The 12,090-nt window shown below is 36.2% G+C and overlaps 1 protein-coding gene across 4 annotated transcripts in view; it reads left to right on the forward strand.

The window, feature by feature from the left end:
* NRIP1 (nuclear receptor interacting protein 1) overlaps positions 1-12,090 on the forward strand; it is a 141,067-nt gene that overhangs the window by 52,489 nt on the left and 76,488 nt on the right. The window lies entirely within an intron of this gene.

Below are 12,090 nucleotides of genomic sequence, written 5' to 3' on the forward strand. Positions count from 1 at the left end.
AAAGCTTAAAGTAAACTGTTTTCTATCAAAAAATAGTTTTGTTAAAAACCAAAATCTCTACAACATCTACACCTTGGTTTAGAGGAAACTAAAATAAGTGGAATTTTTTGAGAGGAAAAAAAACAACATTGAAACAGTCTGTTCTTAACCTCTTTTTAGATGCAAGCTGAATACACACCCCAGAACAAAAACTGGAAATGTTGTAATATGAAAATAAAATCTCCATTTTCTTTTTTAGTGACAATTTTAAATGCAGGGAAGGGGGTTATTCTGCTTTTAAATGAAGCCAGATTCTGAAAACAGACATAAAATGTCATTCCCACTTGTAACATGACTTTCCATTTGCATTTGTAGATGCAAGGTATATATTTTAGCTCTTTTGCTACACTAATCCTGTTGACAAAAGAATGGCACATTTCCCACTAACTTTATTAGTGACAGGATTGGGCCTTGATGCAATACCTCATGTCACAGCAGCAAAACTTGTTGCCAATAGACTGTCTCAAGGGAGGAGATTTCCAGTAACTGCTCCCTGAGAACTATACTAAAAATGCAGCTTTTTTTTTTTTATGCCCAGCCATCAGGATAATGATACACTCCATCCCTAAAGAGAGGGGCACTGACTGAGCTGCATTGATGGCACCAGAGGTCCCTGCTGGCTTGTTCACTAAACAGAACTGGCAACTGACTCTGAAGATAAAAGTTCTTGACGTTTTTCCAAGCTGGTGGAATGGAGCTGAGTGACACTTAGAAATAAACAGAGGAGGGAATAGTATGATCTTGAATGACAGAAGAGCTTTCATGAAAGACTTTCATGGAGGAGATGTGGGATGTACTGTTCCGGGCTTGAGTCTAGAGGATTTGTTGACAGTTGGATAATGTGCATGTTTGCTACCTCTAATATGCAATGTAGCGAAAAACAAAGGGAAAAATTCCAAAAGAATTCTTTATTCCCATTTAAGTGATTAAAATGAAAATACAACGCTGTATCTCTTTCTTCTCTATAATTGACTCTACAAATTGCCAATCTCTTTGGAAATCTGTTAGAAGAATGTTTTCTCTCCTGACAAGGAAACGCACTTCATGCAAAACATTTGTCATTTGTCTGTTACAATAATTCATGATCTTATCCTTCATTCTCTCACTTGTTTAAGCAAATAGTAACAGTACCTTTAACCTGAGACTTCACAGGTAAAAATATTGTGGAGAGGTCCCCATTCTTCTTCTCATCTCTGATCTCAGCTAAAGCCTTTGAACATCAAAACGGCTCAGAGTTTGAGGCAAGTTCTCAAGGATTGGGTTACTAGAAATAAATTCATTACATTTCCATGTTCATATTCAACATAGACCATAACAAACATTAATATTCAAGAACAGTTTAATTTCATCACTTACAGCAATTAAAACAAGTTGCTGCTTAATCTTTTTGCTCAGTACAATGAAGCTCACTCATTCTATTGTATTGCTGTGAAAAAACCTTGACTTCTATCAGTCAAAAATAGCTTGGAAAAATTCCTGACCTAGGAACTACAAAGCAATTAGAAATGTAAAATAAATTCCCCAAACAAAGAATGTTGCCATTTTAATTACAATATCACAGTCACCTAAAAGGTTAACACTTAAAAAATGAATCTTGTACCCTCAATATATTACCTCTAAGCAATTCTCATTTTCACATTAATTTTTGTAGGCTGTCATCTAAGTTAAATACTTTTCAGCTCTGACAGTTTATATGTATTCTCATTACAGCAGTCACTAGTGCCAAAATATTTTAATCTTCAGTATAATCCCTGTAGGACCATATTCTTAGCTACAACTTTAAGGGTTCTACAGCTGGTCTTTTTCCTTTAAAGAGTGGAACTCCTTTGTGAAGCAACCCTTGCCTTTGTAAGGACTTTCTATAAACAAGTACGTTTTGCAGTCTATTCTGAAATTACCTTCATTGTCAGTGACTAGATAGTCATAAACCCTTCCTTTCCCCATTACTCCCCTCCCAATTCCTGTGCTTTCAGGAAAGGTTTGAATAACATTCTGGTAGGTTTAATTTCTGGTAATTTAAAAGCCGAATCCTGGGGACAAAACTCTTGACATTTTCATACCTAAGTGTACACACCTGAGCAACCACAAGAATCAGTAATCAACTCTCAAGCAGAAACACATGTCTTCAGGAATGCCAGTAAGATGGGCTAGCGATTCTGCCATATGACTGTTGCTGAGTCAGGTTATGGTATGTTTTGTTATGGAGAATTTTCACTGGCTTCAGTAGCACCACCCAAGAAGTAAGGCACTTGTTTGGATATGGTTGCCTGAATCACAGAATCATTTAGGTTGGAAAGACCTTTAATATCATCAAGTTTGTTTTCCAGGGTTATTTATTTATTAGTTAATAGTCAAGACTGCTTAGTCCAAATTCTTAAAATTACTACAAGGACCAAAATGAAATTCAGCAGCTCCTTAATCCATGGCAGCTGACAGACAGAACACCTTCACAAGCCAGAACTTCTTGGAAAACAATGCAAATCTCATGCACCTTGTGGCATACTTAGACCTCCACCAGACACAGCAGTCCCAGATTGCCTCTGTCAGTTCTAGTCCTCTGATCAACTTGACAGAAGGGTGATCACACGAGGGCTTCCTTCAGAAGAAAATAAGAGCTTGCAAAGAACTAGTGCGTATACCTAGGTTTCTCTTCGGTGTGTGGGATATAGCCATAGTGCGCAAACACCTGGATTCAGGAGCTGAAAATGATTCTGAATCTGCCAGTTGAGGTACACCAACTTTTTCTGAAAAAATATATAGGATATGAGTAGAAGGCCATCACTCAGTGTCCATGGAATAGCTTTAAGACCATGAGTAGAGGCTACGTGGGTTTGCAGCTCATTTTTTCTGAAGTCAGTGATAAAGCTTCCATTAATTTAACTTAACTGGTACGATCAGCCCCCTGACGAATATCTCTTAGTGGTAAGTCAAAGTTCATTAAAAACTTGGTAGGGCCAGTGCAGTAATAGCTTAAATAGATTTTGTGGTGTACTGGCAGCCACTGTGAGAGAACAGCAGGTATCAAACATGCATTAGTCTGTACAATACATTGCCCTGGAAACAGGAGTTGCTATACAAGATGAAATTTGATAATCAGTCTCATCGGCAGATCAGTAAGCAGGGCATTAAAATAATCTAATCCAGGGAACATAAAAGCATGAATGAGCAATAAGCAAAGCACATTTATTTCAACTAATGATATGAAGCCTTAATCTTTTAACTGCAATCCTGAAAGAAGAGCTTGCAATCAAAAACCACCTAAGGTTTTTAACCAATGAACCTGGGTTGAATTTTAAAGATGGGTTAGAAGTTCAAGTGGGTTTGGGTTGACGGCATGAGCCAGCCATGAACATCTCAGTTTTGTCTGATTTTAACTGAAGAAAATAGGTGCTCGTAGAAGCTTTTATAGCCACCAGCTTGTCAATATGGTAATAACATAGTTTGAAATTGCTGGTTTGGTTGACAAATAGACCTCTGTCTTGTCAGCATAGAAATGAAACCCAGCATCATGCCAATGAACAGCCCTGTATACAGGCAGCTTCGGACTGCTGAGTAAGAAGAGGGCCAAAATGGAACCCTACAGAGCACGAGAAATAAATGCTCTAAAAGGACACAAATTACCCTTGAAAATATAATGCAGGTAACTGTTGGATAAATATGATTTAAGCCAATTTAGAACTGTGCCAAACAGGAAGATAAAGTTTCTCAGGCATTCAAGAAGAACATTAAGATCTAGCAAAATGAGAGTAGCTGGAGAATGGGAGCCTGTCTTCAGGGGAAGGTTAGAGCTCAATTCTGTCTTGCTGAAAATTTTAAATGGTAAAAACCCCACCCAAAATAGAGAATTTCATTTCATACTCACTGAAGCCAATGGCAAACCTTTAATGTACTTTGGTGATGCTGGATTATGGGGATGCAAAATAAGACAGTAGTTCATAGAGGGAGTTTTTGCTTTGTGTTGTGTTTCAATACAGCTCTTTTTTCAATATAACAAACGGAATTTGTGCAATATTGTTAATATTTCTCATTTAACCACAGAAGAGACTAGAAGACAATCACAACAATTGAGTGAAACATTCTGCAAATCTGATTTTTACCAATTTTAAAGAATTTGATAAAGCATTTAACAGTTTACTTGTAATCTTCTGGTTTACAGATTTTCTTGCTACTAGAAGCATTCTGGCAGGATTGGAGAATGTTGACAAAAATTCAGTTGAATATCAGTCCACTGATATTTTAACTCTCAGTGAAGAGACAGGGAAAAGAAGGAATGAAAACTTGTAAGAGAACAGCTGTGTTATAGGAAGAAAGGCTGAATATCCTTCTCTTTTAATCCACAATTTAAAAAACTAAAACAAAAACAACGGTTATATATATATATATATATATATGAAGGTGGTAACTGTGAAAAAGCTGATGAGTCATAGAAAACAGAATTGCATGTCTTCATGTCATGATTTACACTGTGTTTTACTCATAAATCCTATTACAGCTTATTACTGGAATCACAGTAGATCTCTGATACTGGGAAAGAGAATTTCTGTACAGAATAGTGAGAATCATAGTAAATTGTTTCTGCATTTTCCTTTTCTATATAGAAAAGAAGTGAACAAAAACTATTTACAACCAAAAGAATAACTAGGGAAATACATGAAAGTATTTGTTTCAAAAAGCCAAGAATTCATCTGAATTGTTGCTTCATTTATTAGCTTTCTTTAAGCATCCACATGAACAAACATCAATCAGATAGCATGAGCAGAAAATTACAAATAACTAGTGCATAAAATGGCTTGGGAGAGCTGAAGAAATGTTTATGGTTTTAATTAATTTATACTATGTCAACCTGGCAAATGTATCTACTTATTAATTATTTGTTAAATAATTGTGAATAGTGATCATGTTTTCAATCTGTTTAAATCTGCTCTAGACTAACCACACAGACACTTTTTTCTTCTGAAATTTTTTTCAAGGAACATTTTTTGTATATTTCTGCTGGTATATATTTAAAAGTTATTAGGGATATAGGGATATAGAACATAACATATTTTAGAATAAACCTGTAAGGAGTCCTGTGAGTCCTTACCTTTCCATTAAGAAAATTAGCAATAGTGTTAAAGAGCCGATGTATCAAGAGTTCTTGTATCATTTATATTAAAGAAGGGATTTTAAGGAATGGAGTAATTTTAAATAGGGTTTGTCAGAAAAACATTTATTCATTTGTATTTCGTATGGAATGAGAGTATTCTGTTTAAACAAAACAACAAAACAAAACAAACCAAAAGTAGGCACAGCATCAAATTAGACAAAATTCAACATGAAACCATTTGAAATATTTCTTTTTCCTGCTGCTTGACCATCTGATTCCTCAGATGGGGGAGGAAGGAAGAAGCAGGAATCCCTAGGAGTACAAAATTCTCCTCCCTCTTAAGAGGGACTTCCAAGTTCAGGCTTCTTGGAGTATTTTATTAAGAAAACAACATTAAGGTCTTGGCTTTCCAAATGAATTGTACAGTTGGCAATATTTATAATAATTTTGGAGGATTTAGTGTTGCTTCTCAATGCAAATAAACATGAAATAACACTTTCAAACTATTCACAAAATGTAATTCTTTTTCTCTACTCAAGATTTTACTTTTTTAAAAGTTGCTTTGGCCATTGTAATGCAGCAAAATGGATGTTGTTCAAATGAAGAATGTAACCCACATATTCTCTGTGCTAAGTCATCAAAACTCAGAATAAATTTTCATGGATTTTTTAATTATATATCAAAGAAAAAAGATGCAATTATTTTAAAATTAGAATAATATCTGTAGAAACAGGTTATAGTATCTGCTGTTTATATATGGAAGTATCCCCATGTTCTTACTCCTTCAAAGCATGAGTAACCTCAGCTACGCAGTTCTCTAAATATATAAAGTTTATATATAAAGTTCTCTAAAATATATACAAAAAGGGTGGCAAGAGAAATTTCCCAGCTCTATGAGGGATGTAACTTATCTGAACATAGCTATTGCTATCTGGTTCATGGTGAGCTGAATCACTCCTGTGCCTCTGCCAGCTTTACATCATATATAAAATACTGGTATGATGATCAACAGCATCAAAGCTGGGTTTGTTATACATCTTAACATTTAGTGAAGTTAATGTCTCCTAATAAAACCTAGATATTTGTATGCTAATAAAAATATTCAAAGATATATAGTTGGATCAGTTATAAAAGCTCAGCTAATATTATTCTGATAAATTAATAACATAAAATACAATCAAGCAGAAACTTATCTAAGCTTACATGGTCCAGTGGCTGGAGTTCCTTAATTTTTTTGATACCCAGTTTAAATGGATTATACCATTAGACATCTGTAGGTAAACAGAAGTAGTAATCACTCATGACTAAATCTGTGATGACACATAGATAAGCATAAATTTTTTGAGAATATTTAAATCTCAGAACTGGGCCCATGTTTTCCAAACAGTCACCTTTTAAATACTTAGCCCTAGAAACCAGATGTTCTTTCAGAATTACTTACTTAGTACTTTTCTGAGGAATTTCATGAGTGATGTTAGGAAATCCTACTACTGTTGGGTAGTAGCACATATCCTTTCTCTTTCCATTATGTTTTTTTTTGTGCATATGTGAAAATTGCTAAGTGTGGGTGTTTACTAAATAATATATTTTTCTTTTCATTATAAAACAACAAAATCATAAAGATGTTTAGTACTTCTGAATTCCAGTAATCTTCTGAGGCCAGTCTCTTTCCTTCACCTCTCCAAATCTTACAATGAAAGAAAGAAAGGAAACGATCAGCAACTTACTTAGAAAAAAGAAATATTACAGATGAATAGAAAAGGTAAGATGCTGCTTTGTCATTTAAATATTGTTATTGTGTATTTCATCAATAATTTATCCATTCTCATGAGGTATAGGGACCAAGCCGGTTAAAGTAAGGTGCCCTGTCCCACTGTAGAAATTTGATACTTACTTTACATCTGGTGTAACCAAAATCAGGTAAAATAAATCAGGACTTGTCTATTTTACCTTTGTTGTTAAATAAAATAAGCTATGATTTATTATTTTTCCTTACAGAAGGAGAAAAATAATAAAGAAATAAAACCTCTGACTTAATGTAACCCAAGCAAATGTTCCAAGTTAGTGGATGGGTAGAACCATAGCTTAAGTGTATTAAAATAACTTGTATTTTATGTTATTGGTTTTCTGTCAAAGGTTGTCTTGTTCATAAGATAATATGTGGAGTGGTAAATATATTTAATAAAAATACATGAGATACAGTTTAGCTTAACACAGCAGTTTCATTTACTTGAGTCAGAGCACTTAAGATCATTTGCACTGAAGAATATTATTGCAATTTTAATATATAATTAAAGTGATCATATATTGTAAAACATTTGCCCAGTACCTGTATTATTTTGAAGGGCAAACACAGGACACTTCAGCTTCATTTTTTTTAGCTGCTTCCTTATGGTCCTTTCCAGAACTTTATCCATTTGCAGTGTGGTACTGGCTGCCAGATCGCTGCATGTATAATTTGAACGTACTGTTCATTTTATTTTAGAACATGCTGTTTCAACAACATGGCTTGTGTCATCATGAGATCTGCAAGAAAGGGTTATCCAGATTTCACGTTAGACAGCCAGGAAAACAAGGCTGTGAAACAACACTGTAACTGAGAGTAACTTCTGAATGCAGATTGTGAGAGAGGGCACGATTCTTCAGTCCTCATTCAATTTCTTATCACTGAGATGGGGTACATCTTTGTCAAAGAAAAAAGTATGAAGTCTGGAAGGAAAATATATGTTCTGAATGGTTTCAGCTACATGCGTGTGACCTTCTCAAATGATATGTTTGCATCGCCATCAACCCACAAGTAGTAACAGTATTTTCACAGTGTTATACCTGCTCTACCAGTACTTTCTTGCATCTGATTGGAAGTAGTGTCTCCGGGCTGGTTATTTTCTGGATGTGCCTTCGCACTACCAGGAACGTGACTCATCAGAGCAGTGTTCTCAGAAGTGCATTTTACATGTTTGTTTGTGAGAGTGGGATGGAATTGCAGAAAATTCACAAGTACAGGATGTGTTCTTCTGGCTAAAAACACCCGTATTTTTGTCTTGTAAAATAATAAATACAAAGCAGTCTTATCAACTTAGCACATGCCCCTATGATTCTCCCATGAAAGGTGTCACAGGGCTGAAAGTAGTATTTATTTCTTGGCACCAAATAGAAGACTCAGAGGTAGCTCCTGCCTATGGTCTAAGGACCTCCACCCCAAGAAAAAGCATATGGGAAAGTAAGCTTCACCCTAGCTCATGCCTCAGAACAGATACAGCATCTTAGAGGCATGGCCAAAACTCAGCAGATGCTGCAAGCATATGATTCCTACATGAGCGTTTATATGGTACAGCTGTCTTTAAACGTTTTTGTAATTGGAAAGACTCCAGCATCTGGTCCTTTGCTTATTACTCTTAGATCAAATAGTCATGGCCTGAAGTATACTTTTAAATAATTCAGAAAAAACCCTAAACCAAAACCTTGAGGCTCTAATTCAGATGGTCTGCTTCAAAGTTCTTGTAAAAATATAAGTAACCAGTGTAATAAAAGAAGTGGCAAACAATTGCAGTAAGGAATGATACGAGTTACACAGGCATACAAACACCTTCATCATTTTAAAAGTAGGTATGTAAGTAACAAGCGGTATGTACTCAGTTACACAGAGTAAATTACTCTTCCCTTTACATATTATTGTGTAATTCAACTCCATCTCCAACAGTTGCAGATTTGCTGCTGTCATGAACAAAAGAGGGTATGAGCTATGGTATACCCTGCAAAAAACCCTTGCCCTGGAAGAGTTTTCCCAGATAGCACTCATAGTGTTTCCATTAAATTCAGTTAATCCTAAATAGTACTTCTGAAGAAAGGCAGACTTTTCCACCTTACTGCTTCAGATTTATGGATGCACACTGATTGATACATAATTATTGTTTATCTACGCAATCCTGCTCTAAAGTCAATTATTGAATAAATAAAAATCATAATGTTTCTATTTTTTTTGTGTACCTACAGAAGTTCTGAAATACAGGTGAATTAATCCTCTGTGAAGGCATCTTCGAAACAGTGGGTAATGTGACATATTACATGAATTGAACTAGGCTGAGTCAAGGATAGAATTTCATTATTTGTCTATGTAAGGCTGACAAACTGTTTTAGAGGAAGAATCAGTCCGGACATCAGTTTCTGTAAAGCTTCTTGACCACATCCTAAGCTTTTCACATCATGACTGGATGCCATAAAGCAAGGCCTTAATTATTTTGATTGGAAAAGGTAGTTTCAGAGCTGTAGGTCTTTTGAGGGGCTGAGAAAGCCTTAAAGAAAAATCAAAATAAGAGCAACTGTAGTTCTCCCAAGCTCTTCAAAGCACTTTATGTGATTTAAAATAGGCTAGCATTAGCTTTAAAATGTTTGGGAAACATGTAATAGCATTTTCTTTTTTAAATGAATATGTGTCTTGTTACCTCATGGCACAGACCTGTGTGTTTTATTTCAGCAAGACAAAGACAAAGTTTGTTACGGGAACTGTAGCTTTGTTCAGCTTTTTTAAAATGCATTATAGTAACTCTCCAAGTTGTCAAAAAAAAAAAAGTTGGGTGTACATCAACTATTTATTTAACTATTTTTGAAATGGTCACAGATTAATTTTGTACTTCAAGAATGTCAGAATCACAATTATAATTTGATTTTGACAGAATTCCTACTGGGGTAAAAATGTACCGTTCTGTCTTGAGATTTCCTATTAGCAATTGTAAAGAGGGTATGTGTGTACCATTATGTATTTTTATAAACATAAAAAGAAGTGGTTCACTGAAATTACCAAAGTACAGCAGCAACAGCTCTCCATTAAGTGCTTGCAATTCTGGAAATGAGTTCTAATACAACCTCTATAAAGGTGTTTTTCTCTTCCAAGAGCAATCAAAAGGTTGTTTACATTTTCCTGTCATAATTTGCCTTCCATTTACAGGCACCATAGAGTGATGAATTCTCCTCAAAGAAAAAAACTGAAAAGAGTCCCCTTTTGGGACATCTATAACAAAGTGAAGGTATAGACACCACCCACAGATCATAGATAGGTGGGTAACATCGGTAGATGCACATCCTTCACGCTTGGAGAGTCAGTGTGTGTTCAAGTTTGGTTGAGGACTGCACAGGAAGAACCAACAAATACACATCAGTACTTTCATATTTCTTGAGAGGCTGAATTCACTGTGTGATGGAATCTTTCATTTACATGTACAGTGTATTTATTTTGTATACTGTTTGAATTCCCATACTTTAAATATGAGCAAGTGGCACAACTCAGTGTGATATGAACATTAGTGTTGGAGATAACCTCCTAAGTCATACATTGTATTATTTAATACAGTCTCAGTTGATAGTACCATATCAAAACTTGTGTCCTCAGGCAACTAGGTTAACTAACAATAACGATTTGAACAAATACTCCATGAGCATATTTTTCTGTTGCTTGCCCAAGATTCCTCATTTTGTAGGTCTCTCGTCTGTGCAACACATTTCCTAAGGTTAAGAATGAAAGCGGTCTCTACTACAGACACTCTTGATTGAAATAGCAGCTAAATTGCTGGAATAATGAAATGAAAAATTCTTTTCCCCAGCTAATTCAGTTGCTTAGCATTGAAAAATTTTTGAGATAAAGATTCTTCATGAAATAAAAACTTAAAGATCTTTTTTTTTTTACGATAAGAATTTGCTGATGAGCCTACTATGAAAATGAACAAAACATTGTTTTAATGCAAGTATGATCAGGCTATATTATGAAATGTTCTCAAAACAAGAGACTCTTGTATAGACACTGTGACATACAGCAGCTTTAGAAAATGCTGCTGTGTTTCTGGAAGAAAGTGGTTAAAAACACAGAATGATGAAGTTAACCTAAATCTTTCATTGGCTTAAAAAAATAGGTCAAGTAACACATTACTAGCTCTGCTGTAAGCCTGTACACAGTCTGTACATCCTGAAGTGAAAGATGTTTTTCTTAACATTCCCATATTTATTTTCATTCATGTATCTCTAGGTTAATTTTACTTTCTTTCCACAAACATGACTCTTTTGTGTTCTATAAAGTGGAGAGCTGTATGTTAACTATATTACTCTTTTACTAAAAAAAAATGGTCAAATGAACCATTTATAATTTTTTTTAGCTTTAGAATGTTGGCGCATGTTAATGCAGATACCATCACACAATTTATAAGCGATTTGTAAACAAATTAGGCTCTTTTCCTCAGTCTTTAACTTCTAGAAGTATCACAAAGTATTCTGTAATGCATTTGGCAAACACCATGCAAAGTGCCGAGACACAGGCACATAGAAAGATGTAGTAAAGGTCACACACACTTTGTAGCTTTGCCTATACAGCCAAGCTCAGCCACTACTCTCCTCTTTGGTGGGAATGAATTCTAAAGAGCAACTTGACATACCGTGCCATTTCTGACAGCAGAGGTTGTGGGGATGCCACCTACCAAAATGGAGGGCTGACTCTCCTGGAAAGCTCAGCCCAAGGCTGGGCTTCCTCCCGAACTGTATTTATTGACACGTGAGCGAACAGCACGGGTGCGAGCAGCCGTTCTGCACCCGATTCCCGAACTGCTTCTGGGGGAGGGGAGCCGGGCATCCTCTCCCCAGCCCGAGACACCGGCGCCGTCCCTGTTCAAGGACTGTCCCCTCTCCAGGGCGCGGAGGCCGAGGGGGTAACGGAGACGCGCCCGGAGCCATGAGGGCAGGGCTGGGGTAGGGAGACAGGGAGCCAAGGGGGGATGGAGGCAGGGAGGGTGGCAAGGATGGAAGCAGGGCCCGGCCGGGAGTAGCCGCAGGTGCTGGGGCAGCGGCCGTGCGCTGGCGGGATCTTCTCGGGTTCTCGTTCAGAGAGAAAAAAGGAAAAGAAAGTTTCTAGCGCATGTTTTTCGGAGAAAAGCATGAAAATACCAGCTTTAAAGCGACGAGAAATAGTAACGCCTGCAAGCGGC

Source organism: Pezoporus wallicus, unplaced genomic scaffold (assembly GCF_028554395.1).
Source record: "Pezoporus wallicus isolate ANWC-B61680 ecotype Strahan unplaced genomic scaffold, APGP_CSIRO_Pwel_v1 contig_6484, whole genome shotgun sequence".
NCBI lineage: Eukaryota > Metazoa > Chordata > Aves > Psittaciformes > Psittacidae > Pezoporus > Pezoporus wallicus.